The 21,474-nt window shown below is 40.5% G+C and overlaps 1 protein-coding gene across 3 annotated transcripts in view; it reads left to right on the forward strand.

Annotated features, from left to right (window-relative positions):
• Positions 1–21,474, forward strand: part of HOXC4 (homeobox C4) — an 80,322-nt gene that overhangs the window by 41,435 nt on the left and 17,413 nt on the right. The window lies entirely within an intron of this gene.

Raw genomic sequence — 21,474 nt, forward strand, 5'->3', positions numbered from 1 at the left:
GTCTTGACGCCGAGCAGCGCCAGAGCCTTATATACGCTGCAGCATGCAACCTCCTGAGTGCTGTGTCACATACAGCGTCCTGATGCTGCCCGGCGTTAGTACGTTGTATGAGCTGCGGCATGCTGAGGGAGTCTGAGGGGGAAAGCGAACAAAAGTAATGAGGTGAGCATACATATTTTTTTATTGTCCAATGGGGGGGGGGGGGGTAGTCTCATGGGCCCCACAGAGTGAGCTCTATGAACGCTAGGAGCTTTGTAGATTTCAACTATAATTTACGCACGTTTTCTGTCCCTGTCCCTTTGGGGACAGAAAATTGGGGAGGGCGGCATAAAATGCCCAAAAGTAGCAATTTTCAACTCAAGGAATTGCAAATTTTTGGGCCATTTTATGACTTTTCCCTCTAGAAAACTGAATTCCGCCTATTGAGTATAGCTGTATCCTTGTGGAAAAGAGCTACAAGGAAGCCAAGCAGTCGAAATGGAAGAAAAGTTAAAAAAAAAGATTAGTTGTACCGGATTAGAAGAACATGGCTGCTTTCTCCCAGAAACAATGCCACACCTATCCATCGGTTTTGTTTGGTATTGCAGCTCAGCTCCATTGAAGTGAATAAGGCTGAGCTACAACACCACCTACAACCCGTGAACAGGTGTGACATGGGTTTTGGAAAAAGCAGCCATGGTTTTGTAATCCTGGAAAACCTCTAAATATTGGTGTGCCAGTCTAATGAGTGCCAGTGTGGGATATGAGTATATATGAGTAGCCCCCAACAGACAGAGTGCACGCATGAAGAGGAAAGTGTTGTAAAGCTTTAATAGAACAGTTGTGCAAATTAAATTGAAAATTTGTGGAAAAAAAAAAGTGCTGGGCGGGCCACCATAAATATGCTGTTTATGCTAAACACCACAACTTTTTATACAATTACAGTAGAGAACTCTCCCCCACTGTGTCCACATATGATCTATGAGGTTGACATAAAATTGAGGGAATGGCCCAACAGCTATGTGAGTGAACATGAGTACCATACTCTTGGTTACCATTGTCCAGTCAATATATTTTCTTTTTCTTTTTGCAGAAAACTACATTTCCATTCTACTTATTTAACACGTTCTTGTTTCCATTGTCCCATTTAATACGCTAAAAAATATAAGTGATACATCAAGTTATTTCGCCTAGCACATCAGTAACAGCAGTGTGGCTGAGCCCCCTAGAATGGGGTTAGGGAAGGGACTAGCTACATTACTCCTAGGTCCAAGGAAAAGTTATTAGAATAGTCCCACTTCCTAGCATGGTCAACCACACACCATTAAAACAGATTAATAGATGGTGTTCAATCCTTAGTGAGCCGGTGGCATTATGTCAATGACCCTGTGGTATAGCACGTAGTCTCTGATTACACCTTGGTGCCATTTCCTGACTTTTTTTGCTTATCCAGATAATCCAAGTGTTTAGTGTTCATGGTTGGCGATTTTTGGGTTTAAATAGGGTGTCCAGTTTAGAAAACATATTTCCATACTTTTTTTGTAGGGAATTCTGAGTTAATGAAGAGGCAGATACTGTTGAGGATCCTAATCTGGTGGCCGGAGTGGAGAACGTTTTACAAAGAGCTTCTCTAGCTCTAGAGAACCTGTCCTGCATTACACAGACAACCCGTTAGTATAACTGGGCACTTTGAATGGAATGCTTAGTTTTCCATGCGGCGACCAGGTTTCCCCACATATAACAGCTGTTTGCAGGGGGATCACAGCAGTGGGACACTTTGTGATCTGCTTATTGGCAAGGGACTCTTCTAACAAATAGAGATTGTCTAATGTAGAGAACCCCTTTAAAGTGCATCTCTACTGACCCACAAATAATTCCTGGTGATCCTTTAGTCATTATTGGTCTGGTTAAGTGACTACTCCTCTCGTGTCCATCCCTGGAGAACAACTGTCCTTTCAAAGTGACTTAATACTGCAGTTACATAGCTGGTTTGAGGTGGTTTTATTATAGCAGCTTTAGATGAGAAAAATATTCAGCTCATTGCTTTGTTTTTCATTGTAAAAACATGTGGAGAAGATATCTTGATACAGAACCTTAAAGAGTATCTCTACCTTTTAGAAACATTTTACAGTTTATATATAATTATTATCTACATAAAAAGTTCAGTAATTTATCTCCTAACTTATTCTCTACTGATCTTGACTTACAACATCTAGACTTAAAGGGGTTGTCCACCTTCTGACAATTGATGACCTATCCACCGGTTCGGGTCCTACACCCGGACCCCGCACTGATAAGCCTCTCCGGTGGCCTGCGGGCACCAGATGTTGTAGCACATAATGCTATGTACGGAGTCCGGAAGCAGTTGGCTCCGTACATAGCATAGCGGCTGTGCTGCAGAACTGCAGGTCTTCTCCTATTCACTTGAATAGGAGCAGAGCTGCAGTACTGCAGGTCTGTCGCTATTCCGTGGCTGGAGCCAACTGCTTCCGGCTTGTACGTCCGGTGCACGGAGGCACCGGACCAGCTGATCTGTGCGGAACCCGGGTGTCAGAACCCCACAGATCATGTACTGACGACCTATCCGGTGGATAGGTCATCAGTTGTCAGAAGCTGGAAAACCCCTTTAAGCTCTGAAGCCTGGAGAATTGTGACTGCCACTCTAGACTATAATAAATCATAAAAATGAGCTATATTAATTTTAAAATCACTAAAAAAGGTAAAACTTACTCACAAGGACAGGTACACACATCATTCCCAGCAGGATGCAGACAAACTACAATGTTACATAAGTAGAGATTGTCCAAAGTGGAGAACTCCTTTAATGTGCATCTCTACTGACCCACAAATAATTCCTGGTGAACAAGTAATGGAACACCTTTCCTGGTGATCCTATAGTCATTATTGGTCTGGTTAAGTGACTACTCCTCTTGTGTTCATCCCTGGAGAACAACTTTCTATTCAAGGAGACTTAGTACTGTAGTTACATAGCTGGTTTGGGGTGGTTTTAGCATAGTTTACCCTAATATCATGGCAGCTTTAGATGAGAAAAATATTCCGCTCATTGCTTTGTTTTTCATTGTAAAAACATGTGAAGAAGATATTTTGGTGGAGAACCTTAAAGAGTATTTCTACCTATGAGAAACATTTTACAGTTTATATATAATTAATATCTACATAAAATGTTGAGAAATGTATCTCTTTACTTATTTTCTACTGATCTTGACTTACATTTTCTGGACTTCAGCTCTGAAGCCTGGAGAATTGTGAATGCCGCTCTAGACATACAATTTAATACATTTCTGGCTGGACTATATTACAGGCTGTAACTAAGGATCAATGCAACATAAGTAATGCAATAATTGAAAATTTTTCTTAATTTCCAATGTAGATGAATTCTTTATTTCAACTGTGAAATTCAAAGGTGGATATATGCTTTAAATCGTAAACATTTGCACTGCATATTAAATTTTTATACTATTTATCTTCTTAGCATATGATCATGTTGGTACAATACAAAGGTGAACTCCTTTCCTCACTTTATGTCCATGGTTTGTCCTACTGAATGAAGTGGAAAAGAAAAGGTTTTATGAGTTACAGTAAAGTAGGCAGTAGAGTTCTTTTAATGTCTGTTATTTCCTTTACTTGATGAGCTGCCAATTGATCCAGCCAAAACAGTATACCTAGAAGTATTGGCAGTTTGTCATGGCGGTGCAGGGTGCTTGTACTGATTTAGAGTATATTTATTAGAGGTAGTAGACGAAGACAAGTCAGTGATAAAATGAAACAGTCAACTATTAGCCAACTAATATTAGGATCCTACAGGGAAAGCTTGAGGAGACCTCACATGTTCATATTCAGACTATTTTACAGGATAGCAATGAAAAACCCATGCATTATGATTATGTCATGTGTCCAGTAATAAAAGAGTTAGGAACCAAATGGTATGGCCCATTACTCCACCACGTGATCACCTCTCTTACAATGACAGCCAAAGTCCATGAGTGGCTTGAATGGGACATTGTGACATGTTTGAGTTGGGCTAAGAGTAGTGTCTTGAATTCAGTTTCCTAGCACTATTTTCTCACATTTTGCTTACATTTTTTAATACTATACAATTTTACAATAGAATTTACCCACCTGATAACTGGTGCACATGCTATCAACTCTCACGAATGGCACCAGTACTAGAATCTACCAGTTTGCATGTGGACATACTTTAAGTCAGTCAGTTTACAACTTTAGACATTTATAACCTAATTTCCAGCTTACTTTGGTTACTAGGAATCTCCAAAATATGTAGTCACTTTAATTATCTATTTCTTAGCCTTTCCTTTTAAGGCTCTGTTCACATCACGTTGGAGACCTACTTTCGTATTGGCTCCCATTCAGCCAGTATATTGTAGTAGACGCTATTCCATACAGAGGTATATTTATATAGTGGAACAAAAGTATAACGCACAGTATAAGTTTTTTAGCTTTGGGGTCCCAAGGGGTAACGTATGTCTATAAAGTGGCATACATCTCAACTTTTCGTTGGAGGTATACTTTGAGAAATATTCCCGACGTAGGCCTCTAATGGACAGCATGAATGTGACGTAAGAAGAGCCTAATCTGGTCTCCATATCTTCATTTCTGAAATTGGCAGGATAATATCAGAGCGATGCATCATCCAATTCCCTTGGTACGGAAGTTCCTCTCATAAGATGTCCAGTAGACAACACACCGATGTGTGCCATCTGCGACAAGCTGCCAACCAAAGTCCTCTCCAATTCCTTTCCAGAATTCTACTACATTTGTCATGGAATCATCCTTTTAAAATTATTAATTCTACATGGTGCCACATACATGAGTGATCAGTGCTAACTACCACTATACATTATTACCTACTGAATTGATATATTTGTTTTCGAAAGTATAGGGTGTTCAATAGTAGATCATCTTGGATCTTCTTTTCCAATTGTCATCTACTAACTAGATAGTATCTGACAGCTACTTTGTAAGGCTGGGTTCACACGACCTATTTTGAGACGTAAACGAGGCGTATTATGCCTCGATTTACGCCTGAAAATACGGCTCCAATACGTCGGCAAACATCTGCCCATTCATTTGAATGGGTTTGCCGACGTACTGTGCCGACGACCTGTCATTTACGTGTCGTCGTTTGACAGCGGTCAAACGACGACGCGTAAATTGACTGCCTCGGCAAAGAAGTGCAGGACACTTCTTTGCAACGTAATTTGAGCCGTTCTTCATGGAAGTCAATGAAGAGCAGCTCAAGATTACGGGCGTCAAAGACGCCTCGCAAAATGCGAGGAGGAGCTTTTACGTCTGAAACGACGCAGATGTTTTCTCCTGAAAACAGTCTGTCTTTTCAGACGTAAAAGCCAGTTCTCGTGTGCACATACCCTAAAGGACGATGGACATAAAAGGCTACTGCCCTTTTTTAATGACCCCCTAATGCAGCATTTATCCATAGATGCTAAGTTGTAGCTGTGAAAGTGAAGATATATATTAAAGATAAAACTAAAGAGGAAACTTTTCAACCTCACATGACCTCTCAGCCATTTATATATTCTTCTACACGGAGCTTGCAATTCTGACCTTCTATGAAATACACCTCCATTTACAACCCGATGATGTCACATAGGAATGTTTGCACAGTTTTTTTCTTCACATCTGCAGATAGTAAGCCCTGTAGACTATGCTAAGTATGTGACAATGGCTTTCACATTACAAACAGATGCAGCAGAGCTGTATTTGTGATTGAGCTATTTGAGTTTTTATCATTCTGCATTGTTGCTTTGTGATAACTCTCAGAACAAACATAGTAGTCCTATGGAAAACAACAGTGTGATATCACAATGACTGGGGCTATGATGATGAAGGAAACTGATGATACCACAGAATGCCAAATAAACCTTTGCAAGGCAGGATTTATACACAGCGTTTTGCTACATTTTTGTGCATTTTTCATGGCGTTTTTTGCAGCATTTTTTGTTGCATTTTTTTGTAGCAACCAGATGTTACATTAAAGTCTATAGTAAAATATAAAATGCACTACATACAACTGCATTATGGTTTGTTGTGTTTTTTTTAAGCAATTTTGTGATCAGCTATATTTTCTCCCAAATGCAGCATAGTCTGGGTATGGCAGTTTTTTCAGGCGGTTTTCACATAGGCTTCCGTATAGGACTTCAAAAACCCTAGTAAAAAGCATGAAAAAAATGACACCAAATGTAAAACACCACCAAAAGTGCCACTAAAAATACCTTAAAAAAGAATGTTTGAACCCAAGGGCATGTTCAGACGTGGCAACATTTTTCTGCTGCAAATGTTGCTGCAGAATTCCGGCAATTACGCAACGAATCTGCACCAACATTTGCATATTTGACAGGTAATTCAGACGTTGCAGATATCACAGGGGATTTACCGCAGATTTCAGTTTTTGCATTGCAAAGGCTAAAATCTGCAGTGAAATTCCGCTTCTTCTCCGCAATGTAATGTGCATGCTGCGGAGGGAAAATTCTGCACTGCAGCCTAATTTCCCCACAGTTATTTTCCTCAACGTCTGAACTAAGTTTCCTAAAAAAGTATAGGAACCAATGTAAAAAACGGCTGCTGGAGATTTCCACTGTCCGCAGCGGAATTCAACAGCAGTTCCGCCACGTCTGAATATGCCCTAATAGCGTTTTTAGAAGCATTTTTTTCATGCAGTTTAAATTGCCAGAAAAATTCTGTTTGTTAAGGAGGCCTTATAGGGTTTGCCATACGTCTACTTTTCAGTAATGCTTCCAGTGATTTTAGATAATGCCTAACGACTCATTCACACGACCGTAAGGGTTTTTACTGTCTGCAAATACATATCCGATGGCTACAGATACACATCCGTAGCCGTTCGTAATTGCAGAAGCGACCATAGACTTCTATTGGTGAGTCCGTGCCGCAATTGCTGACAAGAATAGGACATGTTTTATCATTTGCGGATCATTTCTAAGGCCTGGACACACATCTGTAAATATACGGAAAGGTGTCCGTGGCCAATAGAAATGAAGGGGTCCATAATTTCATCCGTACTTACGGATGAAAATGAGTCATGTGCATGGGTCCTAAGCATGGTATTGAACTCATGGCTCCATTATTAAAATTTTGGGGTTTAGTGATCCCCATATTATACAATGTATTATGTATATTACCTACGTGAGCCTAAGTAAACTTAGGGTGTATTTACACGGGACCAAAAACTGACCTGCAAAACTGTGTTTTTACCTTGATTTGCCACGGTTTTGGTGCAAACTGAAAACTGCAGCAAATCACAGTAAAAACGTATGCAATATTGCAGTGCGGGTTTTAGCCATGCAAGCAAAAAACATGGCAAAACTGCACCATGTGAATATACCCTTAGGCCGGGTTCCCACAGGTTGGATACGCTGCGTAAAAATCACGCAGCGTATCCAACCTGGAACCCGCAGCACCTTCCGTCCAAAAAAAATCACAATGTGGTGCTTTTTGTTGGACGGAATTTCCGCTGAGTAAAAAGTCGCTCATACTTACCCCCTCCCTCCTTTGACGTCCGCTCCGGCCTCCTACGATGACGTTGCAGGCCATGAGATGCTGCAGCCTGTGATTGGCTTCAGCGGTCACATGGAATGAAACGTCATCCCCGGAGGCCGGACTGCAGGAAGAAGGAGGGCGTTGTGGTTAACTATAATTTTTTATTTTCAGGAGTTGCGATTTTTGTGGCGTAATCGCTTCTATTATGCCGCAAAAGTCGCAACACCTGGCTTTCTGTTGCAGGTTTTCCATCCCCATTGAATTCAATGGTTAAAACCCGCAACGGAAAAGAAAATCAGCTAAAACGCAACATAAATTGACATGCTGCAGAATTAAATTCCGCGCCACAGGCCAATTTATTAATGTTTACGCTGAGTTTTTTTCCCGCAGCGTGGGCATGACCTTTTCTAAATCTCAATCACTTTGCTGCTACTATAAAAATGCTGCGAAATTTCAACACAGAATTCCGTTGTGGAAATTCTGCAGCATTTACGCTACGTGGGAACCCGGGCTTAGTCAGATGACATATTTAGTAAACAGGAGCAGCCAAACTCTCCCAAGTGAAGTAGATCATGTACTAAGTGGCCCAGTGGACAAATGCATTAACCAAAAAGAGCATGGTTGAGCAATTGTGACAGATCATGAACCAGTTACGGCTTGTTCACATGACTGCTTTAATAGTTGTGAGGAACAAGAGACATACTTGATATTTTAGCATTAGGAGCTGACATAACTGCGCTATAACTGTTCGTCTCAATCATAGAGGTGACCAGGCACCAAGATTATCAATGTCTTTGCAGTGGTGACAGTTTTTGTCATGAAATGTCTGGTGAGCAATATTTTTCTCACTAACATAAAGACTCTCACTTGTTTCTCTGTATTAAAAAAATATGATTTTGCTCTATTGTTCTATCATGTACATATATCAGTCACGCTCTCTTAAAGTGCCAGTCATTCCACTAGGAATTATTCCATTAGATCAATAATCTGCCTATTATTTTCATAGCCACATCAAGCTGTTGACCTGTGATAGTATACAGTGAAGGAAATAAGTATTTGATCCCTTGCTGATTTTGTAAGTTTGCCCACTGTCAAAGACATGAACAGTCTAGAATTTTTAGGCTAGGTTAATTTTACCAGTGAGAGATAGATTATATAAAAAAAAAACAGAAAATCACATTGTCAAAATTATATATATTTATTTGCATTGTGCACAGAGAAATAAGTATTTGATCCCCTACCAACCATTAAGAGTTCAGCCTCCTCCAGACCAGTTACACGCTCCAATTCACCTTGGTGCCTGCATTAAAGACAGCTCTTACATGGTCACCTGTATAAAAGACTCCTGTCCACAGACTCAATTAATCAGTCTGACTCTAACCTCTACAACATGGGCAAGACCAAAGAGCTTTCTAAGGATGTCAGGGACAAGATCATAGACCTGCACAAGGCTGGAATGGGCTACAAAACCATAAGTAAGACGCTGGGTGAGAAGGAGACAACTGTTGGTGCAATAGTAAGAAAATGGAAGACATACAAAATGACTGTCAATCGACATCGATCTGGGGCTCCATGCAAAATCTCACCTCGTGGGGTATCCTTGATCCTGAGGAAGGTGAGAGCTCAGCCGAAAACTACACGGGGGGAACTTGTTAATGATCTCAAGGCAGCTGGGACCACAGTCACCAAGAAAACCATTGGTAACACATTACGCCGTAATGGATTAAAATTCTGCAGTGCCCGCAAGGTCCCCCTGCTCAAGAAGGCACATGTACAGGCCCGTCTAAAGTTTGCAAATGAACATCTGGATGATTTTGAGAGTGATTGGGAGAAGGTGCAGTTGTCAGATGAGACTAAAATTGAGCTCTTTGGCATTAACTCAACTCGCCGTGTTTGGAGGAAGAGAAATGCTGCCTATGACCCAAAGAACACCATCCCCACTGTCAAGCATGGAGGTGGAAACATTATGTTTTGGGGGTGTTTCTCTGCTAAGGGCACAGGACTACTTCACTGCATCAATGGGAGAATGGATGGAGCCATGTACCGTCAAATCCTGAGTGACAACCTCCTTCTCTCCACCAGGACATTAAAAATGGCTCGTGGATGGGTCTTCCAGCACGACAATGACCCGAAACATACAGCCAAGGCAACAATGGAGTGGCTCAAAAAGAAGCACATTAAGGTCATGAAGTGGCCTAGCCAGTCTCCAGACCTTAATCCCATCGAAAACGTATGGAGGGAGCTGAAGATCTGAGTTGCCAAGCGACAGCCTCGAAATCTTAATGATTTACAAATGATCTGCAAAGAGGAGTGGGTCAAAATTCCATCTAACATGTGTGCAAATCTCATCATCAACTACAAAAAACGTCTGACTGCTGTGCTTGCCAACAAGGGTTTTGCCACCAAGTATTAAGTCTCGTTTGCCAAAGGGATCAAATACTTATTTCTCTGTGCACAATGCAAATATATATAATTTTGACTATGTGATTTTCTGTTTTTTTTTTTTTAAATATAATCTATCTCTCACTGGTACAATTAACCTAGCCTAAAAATTCTAGATTGTTCATGTCTTTGACAGTGGGCAAACTTACAAAATCAGCAAGGGATCAAATACTTATTTCCTTCACTGTATGTGTTATTCCAGGGGTTATGCAGAAAAGAGAAGTTACAGTTGCTCCTGTATTATAGGTCGCACTTATAGACGAGAGATGTGTGCATAGGGTCTGTATATACCTTCCCAGTCCATGGAAGCAGATAAGAGGCACCTATAGCTGTAGTCCTAAACATATAATTTTGAGGACAAATTACAACGCAGCATATGATAAACCGTGTGACTAGTCCACTTTTAACACCATGGGGGGAATTTATTAACCTTTCTTCCTAAGTTTTCTGGGGTTGAAAAGTCGCAAAAGACCCAAAAGTTGCAATTTGCGGTAAAAAGCTGAGAGGGCTTAACAAAAGGAGAAACAGATTTACTATAATTTACACCAGAAAAATTATGTAAATAATAGTGGAAATCTATGCCAGCTCCTAGCTGGTGTAGATTTTATTCTGTGGGGCATAGAAAGGTAGAGGTCCATGCTGTGATCATACAAGGTACTGACGCCGAGCAGCATCAGGACGTTGTATGTAGCGCAGCACTCAGGACATTGAGGGCTGCGTCGCATATAAGGCCCTGACGCTGCTTGGCAGCAGTACTTTTTATGAGCTGCGGCCTGCAGTGACAGTCTGAGGGGAGAAGCAGAGCGGTTAAGTTAATATACATATTTTTAATTTGATGTCCGATTGGGGGGTCAAGACGGATTGAGCAGCTGTTGCACGCACACTCCTTACGACCACGATTGATTTGCCACAATTTTGGCAAATGGGCAGGCGAAAGATGTGACACATTTATTAAGAGGCATTTGTGTATGTGTCGGATCTTACCCCAACAAATTGTTTATTAAGACTGGCGTATGAGATCGCAGTTTTAATAAATCTCCCCACAAGTTTTTTAAGGGCCAACATTCTGTGCTGATTGATAATTTAATAAAACTTCTACAGCGATCTGAGCTTTGTTGCTCTGATACAGCATTGCAAATCCCCTGCTGCCCTTCACATAGCCACAGAATTAAATGATAAAATTCTAACTATGTGCAACCACCACTAGGGGGAGCTTAGGAGCTTACTGCATACACTTATTATTGAGTTCAATGTATGAATTGTATGCAGTGAGCTCCTAACCCTAAGCTCCCTTTACTGGGGACTGCAGGCAGCCAGAATTTTTATTATTTACCTCTAGTCTCTGTTTATGTCAATGCAGTGGACTTCTAGTTCTGTATAGGAAAAACAGAGATCTAACCTCTATTGAAATAAATTAATCAGAACAGAAGTTTGGACTTACTTAGATAAAAAAAAATTTTCAAACGTGGAAATTACCTTTCAGCTGATCATACACATTAGATCAAGGTTGGCCACACTAGCCGATGTAGGTAGGATCTAATGAAGCCCCTCCAACAGCAGACATTGGGGACACAAGTATCATGCCCTATTATTTTCTCTTCTGGGATGTGAATTTATGCAAGAAGTGACTGGCAGCAACTTATTACTCACCACCATTGATAAAATAGCGGACTATCTCCTTCCAATCCCTCCCAAATGCGCCTGAATACAAATGCTTAGGGTTTAGCTAAATCGCATTCTTAGCTTGCTGGGTCTCCATTGCAGACAAACTTGTGGAGTCACCTAAGCCATGTTCTTCCCCTTTTCCCATAAAATGAATACTTTTTTAGATTTTTTTTTCCCCTTTATTTGTCATAGTTTGCATGACAGAAAAGGTACTAAGCTATATCATGTTTAGTGCTGCTTGATTGTTTATTTTTCTACTAGTGTCTCTTTTAGTACTTTGTAATTAACAGCACATAAGTTTTCTCCTATTGATATCTTGGTCTCTCATGGGTGTTAGCTAGTTTGTTACTAATATGTAAAATCAGGTTATGGGGGCTATACTTTAAAAAATGTTGGGTGAATGTGATAGCCTAGACTATTAGAAATGCGGTATAATGCACATTGAATTCTGTCTCATTTTATGTCAAGATTTTTCAGCTTTGTTATTATAGTAGTAACAGCAAAAAGTTTTGACTTTGCTCTCCGTGTTCTTTAATTATCTTGTTAACTTTGTTATCTTGTTGAGCTTCGGTTAACTTTGGGTAAATCTTGAACCTTTCTATCTTCGGAACAGAAATGTTAGGAATTTCAAAATGAAGTTTGGAAATGTTGTGGCTTAGAGAGTCAGAAACCACATGTTTTGATCTCCTGAACATCCATCAATAATTCCCAACAGGAAAATAATGTGGTTATGTGCTTTATAAGTACATAAACTTTATTGTATTTGTGATTGAACATGCCGCATACCTAAATTGCTTGAACTGAGACCAAACTCCTAAATTAGTTGTGGCCTTGCAAGTGATGTTGATGGTAGTGTCACATGCCAATTTCAATTATTTCCCGAAATACTAATAGATCAAAGTGGGTTCTGTACCATATAGGTAGACCGTGAGACAATTTTGGGTTTGATAATTTCCCCAGTGTAAACTCAACCATGGCTCCCCCCTTTAATTGGCACCATAATAGCAGAAAAGAACCTGGGTCACATCGACTCTACTTAATACAAGTAATAAAAACTGGGCTTAACCCTTACGCTGACAGGACAATTATCACACATTTGACAAACACAAACATGACCTGAATTATGAAATTTAAAAATTAGATTATACCCCCATACCCATATATTTTCTGAAAGTAATTTTTGAAAATATCACCCAGCACTTCACAATCATGGACGCCTTCATGCAATTTTGCACCAAAGCGTAGCATTTCATAAAGAACACATAATAATCCATATTTGTGGATAAAAATCTGACTCAAGCAGAGCCCGAGATGCACAAAATCTTCTAAAAATAAAAATTCTAGATTTGCAAAGTTCACACATGCTACTTATGCCTATGTCTTCATTCATAGATCTACACATAATCACAAAAACTGAGAAGACCAAAAATCTCTGCAATCTTGATACCGGTAAAAAAATCGGAGCCAGTAAATGTCTGATTAGGGGCAGGAGGTGATTAGATGTTTAACTGCTCATATTCTCACCTCTGTAATAGGGAAAACGACCCTGCTAAATATGACAACCAGGGCACACATATCCTCTTTCATTGGTAATAGGGGTGATAAAATGAAGAAGGTTCCTGTATCCCCCCTCGGGTCACTGAAGGCTGGAGAGGGGAGAGATGACAGTAACAGGCTGTGATCTTCCTTCCTGCTGTCACTTGCTGCTTCTCCTCCTCCCTTACAATGACAGGAAGTAAATGACTAGGACGTAAAACTTTTCATGCTGCTCCCCGAATTCAAATGAATGTTTCTCCCTGAATACTGCACCTAGTATCATTTAGAAATTGAGCCTGGTTTTATTTGATAGCTAAGATTCTGGGCTTTAATATGAAACCAAGATCTGAGCTCTTGTCCTTATATCCTAGCCAAAGTAGGCATTTAAAGCAGTGGCGTAACTAGAGTCCTATGGGCCCCATGGCTAATTTTGCACCTGCCCCCCCATTGTGACTTGGATGCACGGGCCCCAGTGGCGTTGCGAGTTTTAGAGACAACATAGCAATAAGACAATTTTCTATGCATGATAAAATACCTTACAATTATACAGTAATAAAGTTACCACATAAAATCACTATCCACTATACAAGGATCAAATATCACCATACTGTTACTGAACAAAATCCAGTATATCAAGGCCAATATTACCTGTGATACAATTATACAAGGCACACAATGACCACTACATAGTGACTGAATAATACCATCCTACTGTTACTGAATAATACCTCCACATCATGACCCCATCTTACCACTACATAGTGAGTGAATATTACCTACCACTATACTGTTACTAAATAATACCTCCACACCATGACTACATATTACCACCACATAGTGACTGAATATTACCACCACATAGTGACTGAATATTACCACCATACTGTTACTGAATAATACCTCCACATCATGGCTACATATTACCACCACATAGTGACTGAATATTACCACCATACTGTTACTAAATAATACCTCCACACCATGACCACATATTACCACCACATAGTGACTGAATATTACCACCACATAGTGACTGAATAATACCTCCATGCTGTTACTGAATATTACCTCCACACCATGACCACATATTACCACTACATACTGACTGAATAATACCATCCGTTTCCTACTGTTACTGAATAATACCGCCACATCTTGCCACTACATAGTGACTGAATAATATTACCCTAATGTTACTGAATAATACCTCCACACAATGACCACATATTGCCACCACATAGTGACTGAATATTACCACCATACTGTTACTAAATAATACCTCCACACCATGACCACATATTACCACCACATAGTGACTGAATATTACCACCACATAGTGACTGAATAATACCTCCATGCTGTTACTGAATATTACCTCCACACCATGACCACATATTACCACTACATACTGACTGAATAATACCATCCGTTTCCTACTGTTACTGAATAATACCGCCACATCTTGCCACTACATAGTGACTGAATAATATTACCCTAATGTTACTGAATAATACCTCCACACAATGACCACATATTGCCACCACATAGTGACTGAATAATACGACCACATAGTGACTGAATAATACCTCCACACAATGACCACATATTGCCACCACATAGTGACTGAATAATACGACCATGCTGTTACTGAATAATACCTCCACATAATGACCACATTTTACCACTACATAGTGACTGAATAATACCACCATACTGTTACTGAATAATACCTCCACGCCATGACCCCATATTACCACTACATAGTGACTGAATATTACCACCATACTGTTACTGAATGATACCGCCACACCATAACCACATATTATCACCTCATAGTGACTGAATAATACCACCATATTGTTACTGAATAAAAAAAACACTATACAAAGACTAATGCAGTGACCATATAGTGATTGATACCAGTCCTAAATGAGAACTCTGCAGACTATACAGGGTGGGCCATTTATATGGATACACCTAAATAAAATGGGAATGGTTGGTGATATTAACTTCTTGTTTGTGGCACATTAGTATATGGGAGGGGGGAAACTTTTCAAGCTGGGTGTTGACAATGGCGGCCATTTTGAAGTCGGCCATTTTGTATCCAACTTTAGTTTTTTCAATGGGCAGAGGGTCATGTGACACATCAAACTTATCGAGAATTTCACAAGAAAAACAATGGTGTGCTTGGTTTTAACTTTACTTTATTCTTTCATGAGTTATTTACAAGTTTCTGACCACTTATAAAATGTGTTCAAAGTGCTGCCCATTGTGTTGGATTGTCAATGCAACCCTCTTCTCCCACTCTTCACACACTGATAGCAACACCACAGAAGAAATTCTAGCACAGGCTTCCAGTATCCGTAGTTTCAGTTGCTGCACATCACGTATCTTCACAGCATAGACAATTGCCTTCAGATGACCCCAAAGATAAAAGTCTAAGGGGGTCAGATCGGGAGGCATTTCTTCTGCAGTGTTGCTATCAGTGTGTGAAGAGTGGGAAAAGAGGGTTGCATTGACAATCCAACACAATGGGCAGCACTTTGAACACATTTTATAAGTGGTCAGATACTTGTAAATAACTCTTGAAAGAATAAAGTAACGTTAAAACCAAGCTCACCATTGTTTTTCTTTTGAAATTCTCGATAAGTTTCATGTGTCACATGACCCTCTTCCCATTGAAAAAACTAAAGTTGGATACAAAATGGCCGACTTCAAAATGGCCGCCATGGTCAACACCCAGCTTGAAAAGTTTCCCCCCTCCCATATACTAATGTGCCACAAACAGGAAGTTAATATCACCAACCATTCCCATTTTATTTAGGTGTATCCATATAAATGGCCCACCCTGTAGATGTAATTGCAGTACAGTTACATCCAGTCACTCCCGGGTGACGTCTTCTCAGATGGGAGTTGTTCACTTTCCCTTTTCTTCTCAATTCGGCCCAGACCCCCATGACGACCTCTTTCATGCATTACTTGTCTCTGCAGAATTTACAGCACCGATACATTTAGCACCTTGATTTTCCAGCATCCTCCCCACCTATTCCCAAACAGTAATAGTGCCCATTTGGGGCCCCACAGTGTAATGGCGCTCTATTTTGTGCTCCACATAGTAATAATGCCCTCCGAACAGTAATAGTGCCACCGAACAGTAGAAGTCCTCTTTTGTGCCCTCTATAGTAGATAGGTGCCCCATATAAGAGTTAGCTGCCCCATATAATAGTTAGGCTCCCATATAGTAGATAGGTGACCCTCATATAGTAGCTAGGCCCACTATATAGTAGTTAGGCACCCAAATATATTAGATAGGTGCCCTCATGTGGTAGATATGTGCCCCTATGTAGTAGTTAGGCCCCATGTAGTAGTTGGGCCCCCCTTATAGTACTTAGGCCACACACCTCCATTAATAGTGCCCCTTCGCACCAATGAAATTAAAAGAAGTGAAACTCACCTAGCCCCCATTCCCATGATGTGCTGCTGCGTCCTGGGGCAGGCGACTCTATGCAGTGATACGATCATGCTGCCTGCATCATGCAGACATCTTCAGTGTCCTTAGTAACCTTTAGTAGGCCACAGGCCTAAAACAGCCTGTGGCTTATCAGAGTTTGTGGCAGGTCAGGGAGTTAATGGTTCTCTGCTCCCCTATAGTAAAGTATGTAGCGCTCCTATAGAGGCCCAGGGCCGGCGAACCGCCTTCCCCTCAGGCACGGTCGCACCCCCTGAAACGATATGCCCCTATTACGTACATATGTCCTTGGCAGTGAAAGGGTTCAAGGGTAGATGACCATCACATTACAGCGGATATATAATCTATATAAAAAGTTGAGTCATTTTGTAAGTACAGTTATTTTGCACCAATCCTGAGTTACAGCCTGTTATAGCCCAAAGGTACAGTTCTGCTGGACCTTAAAAAAACCTGGTAACAAGCATGTCGTCAGACCTATCCTAGAGATTAACTGAGCTCCTATAAAGCAATGATGTCGTTTTTACTAAATCAATATGTAATTCCTTTATCAATATGTAATGTAAAGCTCTGTGCAGACATTGATCCAGGAATGGATGATGGGAGATTTCAGCTCTGAAACCTGCAGAATTATGAATGTAGCATTGGGGAATAATAGCAAATTTCCTCATGTTCCATAATCTAGAAGAAATGTTATTATGAGGTGAAAACAAACTCTCTGGATAGAAAATATATATTTGTTTATTGTGGACATTATGGATTGTTGCAGTGAAAAACTTCACAATTGCTAGTAAATGGGATCACTTGTTTTGATAAATACATTTATTCAGACTTTTTTAGGATGGTCTGAGAATCCAATCTGTGTATCCCATAGATTTAGGGCATGATTTTGTTTAATGTGTTCCCTACCAGTTGAAGCCTAATTTATTCACTTTACCTTGATGCAGAGAATTTACTAATGGAGCCCAACACATGTGTGGAAACCCAGGGAGACTTAGTGATGTGTTTTCTTCACATAAAAGCTTGATGACATAAAAGTACTTATATACAGTATATCATATGAGGGCTTCTTTGGCATCACTAATGTTCTTCATGCTCTATATGGACATATGTACAGTACAATTCTTATTCCCTCATGGAAATTAAAATAAAGCTGGTACGCATGCCAGACATACACAGGCTAGCCTTCATTTTTAGAGATAGTCCATGACATAGGCATGCTCCATTAATATTTTACTTACATTGCTTTCCAGTGTGCAAATGTGGCTTTGATTTAGTCCAAGCTGCAGACCAATGAAAACTCAATATATTAACAATTATATATTATGAATAGTACAGCTATATGGTAGCATTACAGTAATACATGGTTCTATCTGAACTGTAGTCTGCAATAACTAAAACCCCAAGAGCTCCACTTACCCCTTAATAACTGCATCCAAGTTCACAAATACACATATATATATACATGGCTTCAATGGATTGGTGTATAGATATCATTCAGCTATTAGCGACCAGGTTTTTTCCCTGTAAACAGCAAAAAAATCCGTTTTGTACTTCACTTGTTTGACAATCAAAACTTGAGGCTTGGTTCACATCTACATCAAGGTTTCGATAGATCCCATGGACTTAATATTCTTACTACCAAAAAAAACAGAGATGACGTTGCTAGCCAATGGATTTAACTTTCCATCAAAAGTACCCCATTGAAATCAATGTGAACATTAACAGAATTATTTTTCAATGTTTTTCAGTAAACATGATGGAACAGAATAACAATAAAAATACAAATGTGTAAAAACAGCTTAAAATGTACTTTTGTAAAGTAGTGAATCATAAATCAGCAGAAACAACCAAGATGGTTGGTTGTCACTATTTATTTTCCGCCCTTGTAATATTTTACTCCTTTTTCTGAATCTTTGTAAAGACAAATAAAGAAGATTTAAGATACAAAGTAGGGATAACTATGCGTAAAAACCCACTCTGGCAAAAATTGGGTCACCCATTTATTACGTGTATGGCTATTCATCTGAAAGGTCGCCATGTAACACTACATTTTCTTTGTGGTCATTGGCCACTTTTTCTAGCAAAATCAACCTATTGGTGAGGGTTTTGTGAGCTGGAGCCACGTTGGTTAGCTCATTACCATGGCAGATCTCATATAAAAGGGCTTGCCTGTGATGAGTCAACCCTTTTAAAGTCAGACTTCTCTAAAAACCTTCAGTCCTGCCTAAAGGAAAGCTACATACTACATTCCTTCAGGTGGGAGTGTGAGGCCAATGTCCTGCAAGCTTCTTTTACTGGCGGAGGGAACTGACGCCATGCCTTTTATATATGTATTATTGCCCAGGGATGTAAGCGGTGACATACAGGTGACCACACGGTTACAGACATAACTCAGTCACTGTCTATACCTTTTATATATTTGTACTGTCAAAACATTACCAGTACCAGACATGAGTTGTCCTCCTCTGGCAAGTTGTTAGAAAATGTATCACACTGCTGTCTTTTTCCTCTCTGTTTTTCTATTGATATTTTTTGTCAACTATATAACTTCACATCAGTTTTTCAATCATGTGTTTTTTTTTACTTCAGGGCAGTTTGATAGAGTTTTTGATGCATTTTCTTTTAGTCAACGCTAGCAGGGGATGCTAAAAGAAGGAAAACCATAAAGAAAAGACTAATAAATCTCTTTTTTTTTATATCCATCCTTTGTTTGGGCTAAAAAAGATGCACCAGAAACTACCATTTGTGAACCTGGTCTAAAAGTGGATTCTGACTGAGCTAACGCAGAATGATATATTTTTTAATCAATTTGGATCCTAGGGTTTTTAAGGATTTGCTGTTGAATTCCGCTGTGGACAGTCGGCTGTGGAAATCTTCAGCAGCCGTTTTTTATATTGGTTCCTATACATTTTAAGGTAACTTAATTCAGACGTTGCGGAAAATAACTGTGCAGAATTTAGGCTGCAGTGCAGAATTTTCACTCCGCAGTATGCTCATTATGTGCGGAGAAGAAGCGGAATGGATTTCAGACTTTGCAATGCAAAAACTGAAATCTGCGGCAAGCCCGCTGTTATATCGGCAAAGTCTGAATTAAGGGCATGGCCCCACGTGGCGGTTTTCTTCCGCAACTGTCCGCATCAATGCCGCACAGAATCTGCGTTGCAGATTCTGTGGCGGATCTGCCCAAAATGTGCAGTAAATTGATGCGGACTAGCTGCTGCGGACTGCGGGAAAAGTGCTTCTCTTCTCTCTATCAGTGCAGGATAGAGAGAAGGGACAGCACTTTCCCTAGTGAAAGTAAAAGACTTTCATACTTACCGGCCGTTGTCTTGGTGACGCGTCCCTATTTCGGCATCCAGCCCGACCTCCCTGGATGACGCGTCAGTCCATGTGACCGCTGCAGCCTGTGATTGGCCTGTGATTGGCTGCAGCCGTCACTTAGACTGAAACGTCATCCTGGGAAGCCGGACTGGAGAAAGAAGCAGGGAGTTGAACTTCTATTTTTTTTACAGGTTGATGTATATTGTGATCGGTAGTCACTGTCCAGGGTGCAGAAACAGTTACTGCCGATCGCTTAACTCTTTCAGCACCCTGGACAGTGACTATTTACTGACGTCGCCTAGCAACGCTCGCGTAATTACGGGAGCCCCATTGACTTCCTCAGTCTGGCTGTAGACCTAGAAATACATAGGTCCAGCCAGAATGAAGAAATGTCATGTTAAAAACCAATACCCTCCGCAGCACACATAACATGTACATGACATCTGCGGACTTCATTGCGGAATTTAGAATCTCCATTGAAGTCAATGGAGAACTTCCGCAATGAGTCCGCAACCTGTCGGCCACACGTCCGCAACATCCATTGTATGCTGCGGACACCATATTCCGCACCGCAGCCTATGCTCCGCAGCGGAATTTTCTGCATCGTCTAAAAGAACCCTGCTAAAAAGAAGTGGAAGGCAATGGAGAAACGTGTCCGCAGCGGAATTCCAGAGCAATTCCGCCACGTGGGACTTTGCCCTAACTGTAAAATATGCAAATGTTGCTGCAGATTAGTTGCGTAATTGCTGCGAATCTGCAGCAACATTTTCAGCGGAAAAATTCTGCCACGTCTGAACGTGCCCTAAGGATGGGTTCAGTTTTTTTTGTTTTTTTGCCTGCTTCGGCTATAATGAATGTCAAATTTGTGCACTTCATGCACATGTCCGGCGTTCACTAGCTGGACGGAGAAACATTGCAAGCAATGTTTCTCTATCCAGCTCATGGAGACTTCTGGCGGCAAAACTGATACAGACACAAAGCAGTACCTATTGGAAAGTATGGGATCAGTTTTGGCATCAGTTTTTTTTCCTGTGTTTTTGTAGTACACCTAATGAGAAAGATAATAGAAAAGCAAAATATATGTGAAGAAGGCCTGTTTTAAAACATATATAAGAATAAAACAACGAAAACAGGCAAATAAAAAATTGGATTATGGAAATGTCCTTACATATGTTTCTGGAAAAGCTGAGTGCCAACCAATATGGCCACTATTAGAATTCTAAGGGCATGCCCCCACGTGGCGGACTTCCTCCGCAACTGTCCGCATCAATGCCGCACCTAATCCGGGTTGCGGATTACGGCTGCGGATCTGCCCAAAATGTGCAGTAAATTGATGCGGACTAGCTGCTGCGGACTGCGGGAAAAGTGCTTCCCTTCTCTCTATCAGTGCAGGATAGAGAGAAGGGACAGCACTTTCCCTAGTGAAAATAAACGAAATTCATACTTACTGGCCGTTGTCTTGGTGACGCGTCCCTCTTTCGGCATCCAGCCCGACCTCCCTGGATGAC

This window comes from Rhinoderma darwinii, chromosome 2 (assembly GCF_050947455.1).
Source record: "Rhinoderma darwinii isolate aRhiDar2 chromosome 2, aRhiDar2.hap1, whole genome shotgun sequence".
NCBI lineage: Eukaryota > Metazoa > Chordata > Amphibia > Anura > Rhinodermatidae > Rhinoderma > Rhinoderma darwinii.